Source organism: Brassica napus, chromosome C1, assembly GCF_020379485.1.
Source record: "Brassica napus cultivar Da-Ae chromosome C1, Da-Ae, whole genome shotgun sequence".
NCBI lineage: Eukaryota > Viridiplantae > Streptophyta > Magnoliopsida > Brassicales > Brassicaceae > Brassica > Brassica napus.
This window is the reverse complement of record NC_063444.1, coordinates 3,091,477-3,101,017: the sequence shown is the minus strand read 5'-3', so window position 1 is coordinate 3,101,017 and position 9,541 is coordinate 3,091,477.

Genomic DNA, 9,541 nt, shown 5'->3' with positions numbered 1-9,541 from the left:
CTTTACAGGACAGGCAAGGAAATGAGGGAAATCACAACTTTTTGCCTCTGCTTTTGGGCAACTCCAGCTTGGGTTCTAAAGCCAGTCATGTTACCACGCTGGATCTGTCATATCTATTGTCATTGCCAACAGTTTCCGTCGTGACCATAGGCATTATTCCATCATTGCTTCGTCTGCAGTTTCATGATTGCTTTCTTACGGTTCTTAAGCTTCTCCTTGTGTGGAAATAAATATATATGGAATTAGTAATGTATATAGACATAAATTACATTGATCTAGAAAAGTTTTGAATGATTGCGTAGGTTGTAATGCATTGACCCCAGACCTGGAAAGCCATCAGTGAAAAGCACATGATCAACTGTAAGCGTAAGAGGCTATGAGATCACCTGTAACCGTAAACGACATGTGAGGCTAAGAGAAAGCTCGAGGCTGTATGCCCAGTACCCAGGGCCAGGAGTTGGCTTGGCTCATGCGCATACATTGTATCTCTAGCCACAATGCATCATGACCATCATCGTTCACTTTCAGTCGAATTCACAAATGGCTCCAGGCTTTTCACAAAGATTTGCTACAACATTAACAACAATGTATATATATATATATATATATATATAATTTGTAATAATCATATCAAACATCCCCAGGCCGGTTAATTTTGGTTTAGAAACCAGCTTTCTAGATGAAGTATAGTATATAATGCTACAGAAGGAACCTGCGTTTCAGCTGAATGAATGATATGATTTGAAACAATTCTCAAAATTCTCAAGTTTCCTCGTAAGAATAAAAGTACCTCTAATTGAGCGTCAAGTTCTAACTGATACTTGTTCAGATATGCATTCAATTCATCAGTTCCAGGGATCTGAGTCAAGAGTCAAACAAATACTCTTTAGATGTGGAAAAAAAAAACTTGATGCCCTCTAAAAACAATTAAAATTACCTTGGTAATTTTGACAAGCTGATCCTGGTTGTCATGGCCATAGAAGAAAGGTTCCTTGCGGAATATCTACAAGGGAAGATAATAAGGCAAATCAGATGATCATCGATAATTCGATATATATATGAAACATGCTACAGATAATCATATAAATGTAGAAAAGGTACTCACCATCCCAGAAAACATGCAACCAAGGCTCCACATATCCAAGGAATAGTCATAGTCCTGTAAATCCACTAAAAGTTCGTGTTCCTTGAAGTACCTGATTGAAGAGGTAACATTTCATCGAGGTTAGTTATTGATAAAGACAGTATAATGTAACATGTTTACATTAAAATACAAAAATTAGATAACAGAACCTGGAGACCACACGGACGTTATACTCTTTTCCAGGATGATAAAACTCAGCGAGACTCCAATCTATCAGGCGAAGTTTGCGCAGCTCATGGTCGATCGTGATATTGTGTGGCTTCACATCTCTGTGCATTATACCTTGCGAGTGGCAGTAGTCCAATGCCTGTATCATATCACAAGAAAGTTTCAAGGTTATTACTAACCTGTATATGTTGTAAGTCACTGAATGGTAAAGGGATTACACAAAAACTACCTTCAACAGCTCATAGATGTAGTATCAGATGTCATAGCCAGTCAAAGTAGGATAAAGAACCTTAAAGCCTGTGCTGTTAACATACTAAAATATCAAGCTTGGAGTTTTTGAGTGTTGGTCTCTGACAACATCGAGCAGCTTCACAATGTTTGGGCCTCCACAGATATTCTGAAGTATCTTAATCTCTCTTCTAATCTGTTAAAAGGATCACATAAATAACAATTCACAAAAGAACCTATCTAACTTTAAGTAATGTAAAACACTAACCTTCCTCTTCTTGACAAGCTTAAGGATCTTGATAATGCACTTCTCGTTGCTGTTCATGTTAATCCCCTCAAAAACCTCACTGTATTTGCCTTTCCCCACTTTCCTCACTACCTCGTAATCATTTTGCTTCCTAAAGAAACCAAACACAAAGAAGAAAGCTTGAACCTTTTAAAATAAACATCATCATTACCTATCATATACAGAACTAAACCAAACAACTTCTCTTCAAACAGATCAAATATCAAAAGCCATAAAGGCTAAAACTTTCGTATCAATTCCACAAAAAAGACTCAAACTTTGGATCTTACTCCCACTCAACATTGACAGACTCGTAATCCCAATACTCTTTAGGACGGATCACGTTCACATCAGTGTAGACATGAGCTTTCGACATCATGGTGCGAAGAGAGATCTCTTCATCGAGTGAATATGGATCGAGATGAGGATCGAAGCTGCTTCCATTAGTGACGACGGTCGACGGTGAGGTAGGAGAATGCACCGACAGCGCACAGGAGATGAAGATGGCGCCGCACAATAAGAGGACGCGTAGAAGAGATGCGAAGGGAAAGTAGGAGGAGGAGGAGGTGATTAGGCGCATATATCATTCAGAAGTCACGATGCTTTCAATAAAATGGTCTTCCTGAGCCATTCTGATTAACGACAAAATTTAAACCCAACATCCCAAATCACCTGATTACGTGGCAAAACGTTAAAACCTGATTGGATGATTTTTTCATCTGACGCGGATAGGCTGAGTACTCCTCATATAACCCTTTTAGTATTAATTAGATTCCAGAGGCCCACTTGATCAAATAAACTATAATTATGATTCTTCATGCATTTACTCATGCATGTAAGATCTTTATAACAAAAATTAATAAGTAAATTTTGTTGAATATTTTGTATTTTTAATTTTTGTAGATAAGTATACTCAAAATATATTAAAACATTCATAAAATTGCCCCATGGGTGTAAGATCTTTATAACAAATTCTCATATTTAGGGGTGTTCAATCTGGTAAAATCAAACCAATTAAAAGCGAACCGAAATATAGAAAATGGTTTTGGTTTGGTAATACAGAATATATCGAATGTATGTGATTTTTAATAAACTGCGGTATATAATATGATTTGGTATATAAACCGATTAAACCGAATAAACCGATTAGATAAAATATATTAGTATAACTATATGCAAATTATATAATATAAGTGATAATATATACATAATTTATCTCATTTATAGGATCTTCATATTTAAAATGTTGACTTTAGCAATTTAAAATTTTAATTTTGAGTTAAAAGTTATATTTTCCATTTTACCAAATCAAATAAAACACAACTTTTAAATATGCGTGCTAATTTTGTTATTTAATAATATTATCATAGTACTAATTTTTTGTTTTAGTTTATAAAATTATTATTATTAACTTAATATGTTTAATAATTATTTTAAATAATAAATAAAATAAATATTCTATTTAAAAACTTATATCCCTTTATGTTTTAATAAAACCGATATCTAATTATATAAAGTAAATTTTAAAATGGTATAAAATAAATATATTTATGGTTTTTGATATAAACCCGAATAAACTGAAAACCGATGGTATATATACCGAACCAACTAAAGTAGATTTGGTTTTATATGATAACTATTTTTGTATAAACCAAAATACCAAAAAATCAAACTAAAACCGAATCGCAATCCAGGCTGAACACCCCTATGTCACATTCTACCCTAGAAAGCAAACCCTAACACGGTTTGAAAAAGATAGTAAAAAGTCAATAGTCTTAGAGAGACATCCTTATCATAAATTTTACAGATATTCTGTTGTTTATTCAATAAGAAAAACAAAGGTTAAAATATATGTGAATCTTAGAATTAAAGAAGGAATAGGAACGAAACAATTATTATTGGGCCTTGCATTTTATTTTGCTATACTTTTTTATGGTTATAACATTTATTTATATGGAAAGTTATCTCTTTTTAATTTTAACACTTGTGCTTTTTCAACTCTATTTCCAATAAATTTTATTTCATACGTCTTTTCATTTGTAGATTTTATTTACGTAATCTCAAATCATAATTTGGAATAACCATTTTCTACTACTAAAATTTAATTAAAATAATGTAAAATTGAATACCAATTTAGATCCACTGAAAAAAACTCATTTGTTCACATATATACTATTTAATAAACAGTTTTGGAAATGTGTTCCAATATATTTTGTGAACCAAATCAATACGGAATTCTATTTATCTTGTTTCACATATGAATTTGTATTCAAAATTTAATATCTTATTAAAAAAATATTTACTTTGTAAACTAATTTTTATTTGGCAGTGAAATATATGCTTTATATTTGGTTCTCAAGATTATCATGTATTTTATTTTTCGAGATAACCATCGTTTGCTTCCCTAAACCTATATTTTATCGTTAGTTAATACTTTTGAAGGATTGCATCACTTTGCCATTATTTTTATATCTTTTATTTATAACAAATTTCTAGTAATTCTTTTATCCTCAATCGTTTTTAACTATATCAGTTATATTTTTTGAAAAAATCATTTAAATATCATCCTTTTGTGTTAAGCATTTAGTATATAATCATTTTTAAATAATATTGAAAATTTATTATCAATTAGTAAACTTAATAGTTCTTAAGGATTGCATCACTTTGGCATTTTTGTTTTTAATATCTTTTATTTATCATACAATTCTAATAATCTTTTTTTTCATCTTCATCTTTTCATTTCAAATATGTCAGTTATATATATTTTAAATTTTTTTATATATTATCATTTTGGTTTTAAACATTTAATATATAATAATTTTAAAATAATATTGAAAATTTAATAGTGATTATAAAACCTGATACTTTTGAAGGGTTGCATCACTTTGGTACTAGTGTTTTCAATAAGTTTATTTAGTGTTTTCATATTTAATGTTTCTATTTTAGCTATATCAGTTTTATATATATTTTAAAAGAGTTATATGTAATTATTTTAAATTAATATTGAAAACTTAATATTAACTTTCCCCGCGATTTTGCGGGGGTCCACATCCTAGTTATAATAAAAGACTATTATATTTTGTATCATCATTTCTGTGCCTGATCTGTTTGATAAAGTCAGTTCCAATGACGTAAAACGTTTTGGTCTTGATCATCTTGAAAAGTCGTTTGAGCTTGATTTGCAACAACTAGTTTTCTGCTCTAGAAAATCGTTGATTCATTTGTCTTCAAAGAAAATAGCTTTAGTCTGAGTTTTTATGGACATGAACTGATCACTGGAATTTTGGTTGCATCCTCATATGCTTTGGACGATTTTATGGTTAGCACATTGCTGGAACAAAATTCACACAGAGCTGAAACCGATTTTTGTGGTGATTCTGTTTTGAAACTTGTCCATTCTTATTCTGAATCTGATCTTGAACTAAAACTTTTGTGTTCTGAATCTGATCAAGTTAGGCACGTTTTGGAATTGCTTTATGGTTTTTCATGCCTTAAAATCATTCTGATTTACAACACCTTCTTTGATAAACATGCTGAGCCTTGGATAAGAAATTCTCAGTTTGTACTTAATCTTTTGTGTTCTAAATCTGAGAAATTTGTACAAATTTTGAGATTGTTCTTTAGGAACTATACAATCGCATGCTTTGAAACCCTTCTCGTCATTAATTCTTATTTTGATTTGAATTTTGAAAGGCTGAAAAATTTGCTACTTGTTCTTCGGAAAGAGACTTTGTTTTCTGCTTTGATCCTGGTATTTTAATGTCTGCTTTGAGTGTTCAGGATAGACAGGTTCAGTCTCGGATTCAGTCTCAGAGAAGTGAAAGCATAGACCGGGATTCTAAGCCTTAGGTTTGGAGATTCATGTACTAAAGGAAAATGGCATCAATACTCCAAGGAAGCTTCTTTCCAAAATTTTCCTTCATTGAATTTTATATGATTTTTAAATTTTTTTTGTCAGATTCATTTTTTTTTTGGTTCAGGTAAAATGGATTTGAGGACAAATCTTTTTCAAGAGGGAGGGAATGATGCGCCTCGGATCGTAGACCTGGACCAGGATGATGCGACCATGGTGAGACAGCTGATTCTTCAACAAAGGACAAACCAGGAGGGCTTAATGGCGAGTATACTCATCTAAAACCAGCTGGTGAGACAAAGGACGAGCTGAAACAAAGTGTGCATGAACTGGAACCAGCTGAAGAGAGTGTGCATGAGCTGAAACCAGCTGAAGTGAGAGTGTGCATGAGCTGAAACCAGCTGAAGTGAGAGTAGATGAGCTGGATGAGCTGAGTGAGTTGAGTGAGTTAAGTGACACTGGCTTGGAGCTGAATGAGTTAAGTGATACTGAAGATGGAGCTGGTTTAGTTGCTGGGCGAAATGAGCCTTTTTCAGGCCAAAGAAAAATTCATAACAAATGCAATTTGAGTTGGTTTTACACCAAATTCGACTAGACCTTTCCTCAGTCCATTTCAAGCCCATTGTTATCAAGAATACCAAGAGGGAGTCAGCAAGGAAGTCTTGGTCGTGCATGTGAAAAAGAATTCAACAAAAATCATTCATTTCGGTCTTTAGTCAAAGTCTTCATTTCTACTTTCTATGTCTTGTTTTTAGCATATTCTTCTTTGGATTTCTACAACTTGTAATCCTATAAATAGGGCCTATGAGCCACGAAATAAAGGAACCTTTTTCCTCCTTTTATTGAGTTTATCTCTTTTGTTCTTTGTAGAACACTTCTTGTTTCTTGGTGTGGTTAGCTCCAAGTAAACTTTTGTATTTCGTTGGACTTGTGCGTCATATCAAGCAACGTATAGAAACCCTTCTTGTGTTGTACTTGTGCGTCATATCAAGCAACAACTGAAGTTTGGTAGTATCAAGAGACTTTCCGCCTCTCTTGTGTCACCATTCAATCCATCAATTCTCCTTTTTGGCGAGTTCATATCCCTTAAGTCCGATTGAGTGATCATTCCCTAATTTAGGGCATATCAGGCAGGAAAATTTTATTTTGTGGTTTTGGCAGAAAACATGATTTTGTGGTTTGGCGAGAAAATGTGATTTTACGATTTTGGCGGGAAAACATGATTTTGTAATATTGGCGGGAAAACATATATTTTTACGGTTTTGGCGAGAAAACATGATTTTACGGTCTTGGCGGGAAAATATGATTTTCGGTTTTTGTGAAAAAACGTATTTTACAGTTTTGGCGGGAAAATATGTTTTTACTGTTTTGGCTAGAAAACGTGATTTTACGGCATTGTCGGGAAAACATGATTTTATTTTTTTGGCGAAAAACATGATTTTACGATTTTGGAGAGAAAACATGATTTTCTGGTTTTGGGGAGAAAAAGTGATTTAACGGTTTTAGCGGAAAAACATGATTTTCTTGTTTTGGAGGAAAATATGATTTTATGGTCTTGACGAAAAAACATGGTTTAAGGTTTGAGCGGGAAAACATTATTTTTCGGTTTTGGCAAGAAAATGTGATTTTACGGTTTTGGCTAGAAAACAAGATTTAATGGTTTTAGCAGAAAACATGATTTTATGGTTTTGGCGGGAAAATATGATTTTATAGTCTTAGCGGGAAAACATGATTTTACGATTTTGGCGAAAAACATGATTTTACGGTTTTGGCGGAGAAAAATGTTTTTATGCTTTTGGCAAGAAAACATTATTTACGGTTTGGCCGAAAACCGTGATTTTAATGTTTTGGCGGAAAAAACATGATTTTGTTGTTTTTGTGGAAAAACGTGATTTTCGATTGGGGGGAATGTATTCTTGAGTTTGCTAGAAAATATGTTTTTACAGTTTTGAGGGAAAAAACATATTTTATGGTTTTGGTAGGAAAAAATAATTTTACGGTTTTGACGGGAATACATGATTTCTCGATTTTGGCGGGAGAATATGATTTCGCAGTTTTGGTGAGAGAAAACTATTTTTATTTTCTGATTTAAATTTTATATTTTTTCTCAACTTCAGAACTTTAAACTTTTAGATCTATTGGATGCTCATGTCAAAATAGGTTAAGGCCTTCTAATTTTGAATTTAATGATTTTCAGTTTAGTTAGACAACTTTAGTTTTGGGTCTAATATAGTTAGACAATTTGGAAAGTATGTTAGAGTGATAAAGATTAACTGGAAAGTATGGGAGAATGTAAATTTTTCGTATGTTATAAGTCGTGTGATTGTTAATTAGAAAATTTTCGTATGTTATCAGTCGTGTGATTGTAAATTAGAAAAACACATGTTTGTTTAATAAGCTTTTTATATTTTGACATAAGTTAGTTTAGATGACTGGCCCACAGTTCACACTAAAAATACCTAGCTTAATAAAATTAAAATAAAACCTATGTAAAAAAACTCATGCGTTATGTAAAAAAAGCTACCGTGACGTACATTTAAAAACAAAAATAAATCCCAAATTAATCAAAGTTGTGTAGTTTTTTAGCTATGGTTTTATCTTTGGTCAAATTACATGTTCATACTAAGTTATACATATTTATTTAGTTCATATAGTTCCAAAAATCAAAACAAGATTTTAGAATTTGTTTTAAGAATTATTAGATTATGTAGGGTTTGACATTTATGTTTCACAATATATATATTATATGTTTCCAATACGCATCCGTTTCCTAATATTTTAAAAAACTTCGCGTCCAAACGTTTCCGTTTCCGCGCATCCGCTTCTGATTCCATGCAACATAGGTTATGTCAGACGAGTGGTGTGTGTCGTGGGATATGAAAGCAACAATGATTTTTGATATTTTGGACATACTTCATGGGAATCTATGAATAATTATTGAAGCCAACCAAAATAATAATTCAAATTTGTTTCGCCAAGCTATCTTCTGTAATTGTTATATGTATTTTATTTTGTAAAGATTTTGTACATAATTTTAGATGTTAAAATTTAACAAAGATGATATTGGTTTCCACAAATGATTTGTAATATCTTTAAGATTAATACATCTTCAACTTTTCTCTTTTTTTTCCTCTCTCTCTCTTTATGATATAATTTTTTTTAAATAGAAACGATTTTTGGTCTAAACTTATTATATTATAATAAAAGAATATTATATTATGTATTTAATAATTAATTAATTAATTAATTATAACACCAGATAAGTATTATTTTGTATTTATTATTCATTGGTAACTCTATAAAGTTATATATCTCGGTTTAAAAAATATCTTATCATCTCACTCTATTAAAAAGGAGATATGCTGAGTCCTAAAGCTATCCACGTAGGGTTAAAAAATCCACCAAAAATATAGCACATCTCAGCAACATTTCAGTCAACTTTTGTCTTTACGTCAATCTTGAACATCATTGATCTACCTCTTTGTCTTCTTCTCTACAATCTCAGCTGTTTCTCATACTTTGAGAGCGGCTCAAAGGCTCAGCAAAACTTCTTCAGGTCCAGATCTTAGCGAGATTCCGATTCCTACCGCCGGTAATTTCATCTCTTATTCAACTTTGGTTTTGAATTAAGGAATCTACTTAGATTGTTTCAATTGTAATCCGTTGCAGGGATCAGAAAATCTGAGCGAGAATCGAGTCTCTGAGGTAAAATTTTATTAAAATTGACCTGATTGGAGAATGGATTTGGTCGTGATGATGAGAATGTTTGTATTTGAATTTGAATTTGCATTCAGCTTTACTGAGTGTATAATTGAACATTACACTACTACAAGAAAACATATTTTTTACTAGGGCAGTATTC